A 9,981-nucleotide genomic window follows, 5' to 3' on the forward strand; every position below is an offset into this window, starting at 1 on the left:
ACTGATAGTAAACAATGTGGTGACAGAAGAATTTAAAATTGAAAAAGGAACACGACAAGGTTGCCCCCTATCCCCTCTGTTATTTATTTCTGTTCTGGAGGTGCTTTTGAACATGATTAGGGAAGACCGGTTGGTACAAGGAATACAGGTCGGAGTGAAACAATTTAAATTGAAAGCTTTTGCAGATGATTTGGTTTTAACACTACAGGAGCCAGAATCCAGTACGAAGAGAGTGTTAGAATTAATTTATGAATTTGGTCGGGTAGCGGGGTTCAAACTGAACAAGCAAAAAACCAAGGTTTTGGAGAAAAATCTGACACCTTTGGAAATAGATGGGTTTCAGAAAGAGACAGAGTTAAATGTTGTTAAAAAGGTAAAATACCTAGGGGTAAACTTGTCTGCCAAAAATTTGAATCTATTTAAAGATAATTATGAAAAATGCTGGTCAGAAATTAAGAAAGATTTAGAGATCTGGTCAAGATTGAAACTTTCCTTGTTGGGTCGAATTGCAGCTATAAAGATGAATGTATTGCCAAAGATGTTATTTTTGTTTCAGACCCTACAGATCGTGGACAGAGTGGAGTGTTTTGGGAAGTGGCAGAAAGATATTTCTAGGTTTGTCTGGCAGGGCAAAAAGCCCCGAATAAAATTTAAAATATTAACGGATGCAAAAGAGAGAGGGGGGTTTGCCCTGCCAGATTTAAGGTTATATTATGAAGCTGCGGCTTTCTGCTGGATGAAAGATTGGTTACTCCTTGAGAACACTGACGTCCTAGATCTGGAAGGGTATAATAATGTTTTTGGATGGCATGCATATTTGTGGTACGATAAGGTAAAGGTTCATAAAATGTTTAAAAACCATATTGTCAGGAAAGCTATATTTACGGTCTGGACAAAATACAAAGACTTATTGGAAGGTAAGACCCCGAGGTGGTTATCACCAGCGGAGGCCAAGGTTCGAAAAAAACCCAATATGGAGGCCGGATGGCCGAAATACTGGGAAATAATAGAAAAAATTGGAGATAATTGGAGGCTGCAGAGCTTTGAAAAATTAAAGAATAGGGTGCAAGACTGGTTTCATTATGCTCAAATTCAAGAGGTTTTTAAGTCAGACAAAAAAATAGGATTCCAGGTGGAAAAATCGAAATTAGAGACAGAATTGTTAGAACCTAAGACCAAGGCGCTTTCGAGAATGTATAACTTGCTGCTTAAATGGAACACCCAGGATGAGCTAGTCAAATCAGCCATGATAAAATGGGCTCAGGATATTGGGTACAACATTATGTTAGAAGACTGGGAAAGGTTATGGACCACTGGAATGAAATTCACGGCATGTAATGCCCTGAAGGAAAATATTATGAAAATGATATATAGGTGGTACATGACCCCAGTCAAACTTGCAAAAATATATCATCGGTCTGATAATAAATGTTGGAAATGTAAGGAGGCTGAAGGGACATTCTTTCATCTTTGGTGGACTTGTCCAAAAGTGAAGGCCTTCTGGGAAATGATCTATAATGAGTTAAAAAAGGTGTTTAGGTAAACCTTCCCTAAGAAACCAGAGGCCTTCCTCCTGGGCATTGTGGACCAAAAGGTGTTAAAGAAGGATAGAACTTTTTTTATGTATGCAACTACAGCATCAAGAATACTCATTACAAAATATTGGAAGATACAAGACCTTCCCACGCTGGAAGAGTGGCAGACGCAGTTGATGGACTATATGGAACTGGCTGAAATGACTGGCAGAATCCGAGATCTGGGAGAAGAGACAATGGAAGAGGACTGGAAGAAATTTAAGGACTATTTACAAAAACATTATAAGTTGTATGAATGTTAAGAATCTGCGTGACTTGGAAATTTTAGCTCCTGCAATTAGATTAGGAAAATAGAAAGTTAAGTTATAAGTAAGAAAAAGTTGAAATTTAAAGTTATTTTATGTATTATCTTAAGGTATAAATATTTGACAAAAGGTACTTTAAATTTAGAAGTAAAACACTCTGAAAGATATAAATAAGATACGAAACAAGGTTGTAAAGAACGCAGGGTGAGGGAGATGTGGGGAAGTCCAGTTAGTAACCTAAAAATGTATTTTGAAAGTTGGATTGTTTTTCTTTCTTTCTTTTTTCTGGTTTGTCCTTCTTTTTCTTTTCTGTAAACTGAAAATGTAATAAAAATTTTAATAAAAAAAGAAAAAAAGAAATATGCCACACTCTGAAAACACCTGTCCCTGTGGTTTAAACCAGGTTGAACATCTCACATATTATGTACCTTATATACAGCATATAGAGGACAATACTTAGTACAAATTTTAGGGAGAGGCCTGCCCGTGAGTCTGCAACTTATCTACTGGGTTGAGAAGATATAAAATGTGCAGTCTTGACCATTGTATATATTTGCAGTAACTCATGAGGATAAAATTGGTAAAAGGGCATGCTGTGCCGTAGAATCGTGGAGATACAGAATTTTATGTTTGTGTTACATTTCCATTCAGTTAGGTTTTACATAGTTTTATTCAGATATATTCATGTTAGCGTTGCATTTTAGTATTTGTTAAAGGGTATTTGTTAAAGGAAGTTTTCCTCGACTTTTTAAAAGGGCCACGTTATGATCCAACAAGCAATTTTAGCATTGTAAGCTTGTTTATGATGTAACTTATCTTTAACTCAAGAATTAAACTTCTACTGAGGTCAAACATTCGCTTTGCAGTAGGGTCTGAAGACTAGATGCAAATAAAACACATCTGAACAGAACGGGATATATGCACCGATTGCACCTGAAGCAGACCACCACGAAACCTTTGCATGAGCGAACAGTACTAAAAGCGGGCTCATCTATGGCACAGCGCGGGAAGCATGAACCAGGAAGCACAAACCACGAACGTGCCATTTAGAAAAGGACATCTAGAGGGGACGCTAAAAAAAATACATTATCTGACTGGGGGAGGGAGTAGCAGCGGTGACCCAAGGAAATGCTCCAAGTGGGGAGTTATCCGAGTAGCAAGAATATCAGCGAACCAAGGAAACGGTTAGTCAGGAAAACACCACGTTTTCGGGACTAGCATTTTCTTACCCGCGAGAGCTCACTGAAAGAACCGCGGTACTAGGGTGGGTGGTTATGCAAAAGGCCTCCATTCAATGCAACGATGCAAGTGTGGGGAAGAGGCGATTTGCAGGAGAGGGAACAGGCCGGAGAGGCAGCAGGAGGGGCGGGTTACCAAGGGGCAGCCCCAGTGCGCGCAATGACGCCGGCGACGCCTACCTTGCACGCCCGGGCATGCCCAGGCAAGCGACTTGGAGGAAGAGGGCAGGCGCTTCGGAGATCCTCGGCAGACGAGAAGCAGCCCCGCGGACGCTTCCTCGCGCTCTCCAAACGAGCATCTGCGCGGGAACTAGCCCATCGCGCACACCCTTCCTCCCGGCTTCAAACTTTTGCTCAGGCGGGGGTGGGGGCGGTGTGTGGCTGGGTCGCGAAAGGGCTGCTGGGAATTGTAGTCCGCTGGTGCTGGTTGGGTGCAGACTCTGAGGATCAGCTGACCACGTGACGCTTGGAATGGTTTCCTCTGGAAAATACAGATATTCTGGGAGAGTATCCATGCAGAACTGCAAAAAATGCTAAAGATCTCTTTCAATAAAAAACCAGAGGCCTACCTCCTGGGAATAACAGATTCGGATATTCAGCAAAAGAGGAAGGGTATCTTTTTATAGGGACGCAGGTGGCGCTGTGGGTTAAAGCCTCAGCGCCTAGGGCTTGCCGATCGAAAGGTCGGCGGTTCGAATCCCTGCGGCGGGGTGCGCTCCCGCTGCTCGGTCCCAGCGCCTGCCAACCTAGCAGTTTGAAAGCACCTCCGGGTGCAAGTAGATAAATAGGGACCGCTTACCAGCGGGAAGGGGACGCAGGTGGCGCTGTGGGTTAAAGCCTCAGCGCCTAGGACTTGCCGATCGAAAGGTCGGCGGTTCGAATCCCTGCGGCGGGGTGCGTTCCCGCTGCTCGGTCCCAGCGCCTGCCAACCTAGCAGTTCGAAAGCACCTCCGGGTGCAAGTAGATAAATAGGGACCGCTTACCAGCGGGAAGGTAAACGGCGTTTCCGTGTGCGGCTCTGGCTCTGGCTCTGGCCAGAGCAGCGATGTCACGCTGGCCACGTGACCCGGAAGTGTCTCCGGACAGCGCTGGCCCCTGGCCTCTTAAGTGAGATGGGCGCACAACCCCAGAGTCTGTCAAGACTGGCCCGTACGGGCAGGGGTACCTTTACCTTTACCTTATCTTTTTATATGCCACCGCAGCAGCAAGAGTTCTGATCGCGGCAAAATGGAAGAGTAATGAAATGCCCTCTATACAAGATTGGATCCAAAAGCTGACAGAATATGCCGAATTAGATGGTCTATCAGAAAAAATAAAGAATAAATCAAAACAGGAATTTATTTCAAAATGGGAGGTTTTCAAAGAATATCTGAAAAATAAATATAGTAGTTTAAATTCTGTTGCAGCATTCGAGGAACCTCAGTAATAGTTGCAAGGTAGATATAATAAATTAGATATATTAAGAAAAAGTTTAATTATGATAAAAGTGTGTATTGGCAATAAGTAATATGATATCGAAATATGGAATAGACAGGAGGTCGGGTCTTTAGTGTTAAGACCAATATGTTTTATTGTTTGCCAAGAAAATTATGTGTCTATGGTTATTCCTGTGTGTAATTTTGTATTTGTGGTTTTTTTCTTTTTTCTTGCTGTATCAATAAAAATCTTTTTTTTTTTAAAAAAAGGAATGGTTTCCTCTGCTGCTGCAATAGCAGCGTTTCCCTCCCCTGATGGAAGCGCCTACTAATCGCCCTAAAGCATAAAGGTTTGCTATCTTGCATCTTGCACTAACGGATTTCTTACGGGCATGAGCTTTTTAGTGCGGTCATCAAAGCCGGTGCACGAAGCGGCAGGAAAAGGAGGGTGGCGCTTCACCTGACGGAGTGGACTCGATTAGTTTGCGAAAGTTTGCCGTTCTGTAATAAATTTCTGATACAGGCTCGGGTTAAGGACCTAAGGCTAATAGGAATTCCTAACCTTGGGCTAAGTCAGTCTCTAAGCCTAACCTACCTCGCAGGGTTGTGGTGAAGCTGCAATGAAGAGGGGAGAGGGGAACCGTTTGAGCTCCTTGAAGGAAAGGTGGGGGAATGGATGAAATAATAATAGCATGTCTACATATTTGCATGGGAGGGGGGTGTATGCCATGCAACTAAAAATCGGAAAGTCCTCAGATTGTCAGAATTTTAACAAGTGTATGAGAAGATAAAATCCGCAAAAATCTTTCACTATATTCACGCACGCGCGCACACACATAGTCTTTTTTTTTTCTGGCTTTGACTACTACAGTGCTGAAAAAATGTCATTCCTTCCAGAGGCTCAAGATGGCGCACATAGAAAGATTTTCCTCCGTGCACCTCTCCTCATTAAAGGGTTTGGGACCAGGTTATCTTAAAGACTGCCTGCATCCATAGCAGGTTCGCAATACCCTAAGATCTACGTTGAAGACCCAGTTGAGGTGTCCACGAGGAAACCTATTAGGCTGCTGGGTTCCAAAAAATGGGGTTTTCTCTGCAGTTGCCTCTCCTGCTTATGCAGTTCAGTCATAGGAAAAGTTATGCAGATGCTCTCTCTTATCTCTCTTAAAGAAATTTTGAAGGCACATCTTTGGAGTTTTAATTGTGATGCTGGATATTTGGAGGAATTTGCCCAGGGTTGGTTTTAGTAAGTTTTGACTGGTTAAATGGAATGGTGTTTTTATTATTGTGTTAACTCTTTTGATGTGTTTTATTTATACAGTGGTACCTCGGGTTAAGTACTTAATTCGTTCTGGAGGTCCGTTCTTAACCTGAAGACCACTTTAGCTAATGGGACCTCCTGCTGCCGCTGTGCTGCCCTAGCACGATTTCTGTTCTTATCCTGAAGCAAAGTTCTTAACCTGAAGCACTATTTCTGGGTTAGCGGAGTCTGTAACCTGAAGCATATGTAACCTGAAGCATATGTAACCTGAAGCGTATGTAACCTGAGGTACCACTGTACACTGCTTGGTGAGGCAATTGTCCTAAAAAGTGATAGAGGAGGAGTCTCTTAAATGAATTACTATCCTCATAACAACAACCTTGTAAGGAGCCTTATGGCAGAAGTGGAAAACGAAAGGCTATGGGTTTATTTGCTGCCCTATAGTTAATATGTCATTGAATAAGTCCTTAAAGTTCCTCAAACTGCCATATTTTTGCTCCTATTGACTGAAACTGCTGTCTTTCTGGAAACTGAATTCAGTGTCATCATTTTTGTGATGTGCATGGATATTTGTGTACTTAACAAGCTTTAGGCAAAATGGAAACCAGTAAAGGAAGACTTCTATCCACTACGGGACATTTTTAAACATACATATGTTTAAAAATGTCCCGTAGTGGATAGAAGTCTCCCTTTACTGGTTTCCATTTTGCCTAAAGCTTGTTAAGTACACAAATATCCATGCACATCACAAAAATGATGACACTGAATTCAGTTTCCAGAAAGACAGCAGTTTCAGTCAATAGGAGCAAAAATATGGCAGTTTGAGGAACTTTAAGGACTTATTCAATGACATATTAACTATAGGGCAGCAAATAAACCCATAGCCTTTCGTTTTCCACTTCTGCCATAAGGCTCCTTACAAGGTTGTTGTTATGAGGATAGTAATTCATTTAAGAGACTCCTCCTCTATCACTTTTTAGGACAATTGCCTCACCAAGCAGTGTACAGTGGTACCTCAGGTTACATACGCTTCACTCATTAATCTTCCCCACCCTGTGATTTCAACAAGTGCCCTTTTAATTCTGCTTGGCCATTGTTTTACATTTAGTGAAATAATAATAATAAAAAATAAAAACACAAAGATCGAGACCCTGTTCCAGTTCTTTGCTAGACTCTGCCATTTAGGATTTTTCATCCTCTTTTAAGGTAACCCGTGCCTGTGTAACTCCTTGACTAGACTTGTTTCTGTAAGGAGACTCATTTAAGTTTTCAAGCTCTTCTCTGCAGACTGGGCTGAGGAGAAGGGCAGACAAATAAGGTCCCCCCCCCCTTTTCTGGGTTCTGGAAGCCATCTTGACTAACAGCTGCAGGACTGTAGTACAGGCCCAGCCCGGCCTACCTCGTTATTTTAAAGGATGAACACTACCCACCCCAAGCTGTAGTTATGGTATATTGGGGTCTTTCAAATCCACAAGGAGGAAGGAACATATTTAAAAAACAAACACCTGTGAACCTTTGTAATTAGAATTTCTGTACTATAATCGAACAGTGAGTCAAGCTACCCTGCTGAGAATCTTCCCTGGCCATCTTGCCTTTTAGGGTAGAAAGATTGGAGACAAATGTGTGAGGAAAGGGATCATGTACAACCCCTTCAACAGATAAATGGAGCAAAATAAAAATGTGGCTATAAGCTGCATTGAATCCCTGTCAGAGGAAAAAGTGGGGTTAATAATAATAATAATAAATAAAAATACCTGAGAGAATGATCTGAGAGTAAATCATACTGAAATCAGTAGGACTTGCTACTGAGTCAAAATGCTTAGGATTGCAGTGTAAGGCTGTGTAGTCTTTACCCAATTTCCTGGGAGTAAGCTCCGTTGAATACAACAGGACTTAAGTCTGAGTAGACACATAAAGGCTTGCAGCGTAAGGCTCAATTTACAATAAAGGAATAAACACACCGCATGTTTCCTAAAATGGCTGCTGAAGCATTGCAATTAAAGAATTTAAAGTGGATTGGTTGCATTTCCCTTCAGCATTATAGGAAGGGATTCGTATGTCAGCTTCACTTCCTTCATTTGTCAAAACAAAATAAAAGAAAAGAAATTCCTTCCAGTAGCACCTTAAAGACCAACTAAGTTAGTTCTAGGTATGAGCTTTCGTGTGCATGCACACTTCTTCAGATACCTGTGCATGGACACGAAAGCTCATACCTAGAACTAACTTAGTTGGTCTTTAAGGTGCTACTGGAAGGAATTTTTTTTCTTTTATTTTGTTTTGACTATGGCAGACCAACACGGCTACCTATCTGTTCCTTCATTTGGTGCAGGTATTTTATTTTCAGTGTAAACAGGACTCCATCTTTGTACCTATACACAGAAAAAGAGACAGACAGAGGAATGGTTCCTGTTTCCAAAAAGGACTGAAGGAGGAGGGGTCTGATCTCTCCGCCACTTTTAACTGTTCTATGAGACGTGGAGGGGAGGAAAAAGGAAAACCAGGGCATTCTAGGATCAAATCAGAAACCGGGATGGCTGCTGTAATTCTGGACTGTCCCTCGAAAATTGGGACACTTGGAAGGTATGTTCTCCTCACATTAGGCCCCTAATACATTGTGAGGAACTTCAGGGTGAGATGTAGTGAGTAATCCAAAGTCATCTAGTGGGGTTTATGACTGAGTTGGCCATAGTTTGACTCTTATCCTGTACTTCAGATTGACTTTCAGTTAAAAAACCCCTCACAGATATTATAGCCAGAAAGACATGAATCTTGGGGAGTCAATGCCAGGCAGTACTGAGCTAAATGGAGTAATCACCTTGTTCTGTTTAAGGTAGTGGCTTCAGTATTAGGTAGTTTCATATAGTCATATTTTAACTTAAAACCAGTGGCGTAGCGTGGGTTGTCAGCACCCGGGGCAAGGCAAGTAATTTGCGCCCCCTAACCCGTGGATTTGCGCCCCCTAACCCATGGATTTGCCCTAACCCCAGATGTTGCGCCCGGTGCGGCCGGCCCCCCCTGCACCCCCCACGCTACGCCACTGCTTAAAACCATTGTATGTATGTAAGTTCCAGTTATTCCAATGCATTACGGTCATAAGTTGAATTGCTGAAACAGTTGTCACATCAATGTGGATTGTAGAAAGGAATATAAAAGTGTTTGTTTGTTTCAAAAAACTGCCTATTCCAGAACAGCCCTTTACTGAGGTATATGAAAATTGTTTCTTGGATTCATGGCTTCTAGTCTTTTACTATTTTTTTACAAAGTAAATAACTGGGTTGGCATTGCTTGCTGGACTATGTAATTTACTTCTAATTGTCAGAAGGCTTTGCTTTTGTAACATACTGTACTTCTGATGGAAAAATACAAAAAGCAATGAATGATAAGTTTTGAAAATTCAGTTGACCAAGTCATGTTTGGTGAAATTGGAAGATCATAAGACACAGCTGGACCCAAGGGCTTCACTAGAGATTATCAATTATTCTTTCTAGGATAGTTATGCATGCATACTGAAAGAAAATAATGAACTGGTGTAGTTATGGAGCAATGGATATGTCCTCTCTTTTTTTCCTTTTTTTTTTTTGCTGTCCTTTAATTTCAGACTAAACATGCTCAGATTACTTTACCTCCATGCTGAGAAAAACATCAGCCAACAGTGTATGTGGAAAACCACACAAGTATAATCATTATCTGTGTCATGAACACTGTCTAGTAAAGCAACACATAACCATACTTCAATTTGCAATGCTTCAGAGGCAAGAATAAATTCCTGCTTGTTGTGGGAATGTGTTGCTATTTTTCAACTGCTGGGGATTAAAGTTCAGTTTTTGTTACACTTGAAATACAGTACGTACTCAAAAATATTTTTGACCTTAATACATAAAAATGTTAAAATGCAAATTCTGCATCCCTAGTTTTCTGGTTGGTGTCATTATCTAGATTAGTCATTAGGTGGCCCTGCACTTAATTTTGCTACTCTGTTCTTGTTGAGGCCAAAGTTCTTGCCTAACTTGTATACCCTCTTAAATTTCCTATGACACCACCCACAGAAAGGTGTGCTTGTGCCTTCAACAATGTAGGTGAATCCCAGAAATGCTTGAATCACGCCACTTTGTCATAGAGTTAATTTCTCAACCAAGAGACACTCTGAGGATTTAGATTCCTCCACTGAACATTGCCAACAGCTTCTTATTGTTGCTGTCACCATTGTTCTGTTGGCAGGTTTGCTCT

At 41.5% G+C, this 9,981-nt stretch overlaps 1 protein-coding gene across 2 annotated transcripts in view; it reads right to left on the minus strand.

The window, feature by feature from the left end:
• The window catches only part of ZNF451 (zinc finger protein 451), a 30,821-nt gene extending 27,413 nt beyond the window's left edge, over nucleotides 1–3,408 (minus strand). The window contains exon 1 of one of the 2 annotated variants that reach the window (XM_079970405.1): nucleotides 3,259–3,408. The gene's annotated coding sequence lies outside the window, so the exon portion shown is untranslated. Of the gene's footprint in view, nucleotides 1–3,069; nucleotides 3,199–3,258 lie in introns of those variants that run through there. The other variant, XM_079970403.1, reaches the window with a different exon arrangement.
• Between the last annotated feature and the right edge of the window lie 6,573 nt (nucleotides 3,409–9,981).

The sequence above is a fragment of the Podarcis cretensis genome, assembly GCF_951804945.1.
Source record: "Podarcis cretensis genome assembly, chromosome: 3".
NCBI lineage: Eukaryota > Metazoa > Chordata > Lepidosauria > Squamata > Lacertidae > Podarcis > Podarcis cretensis.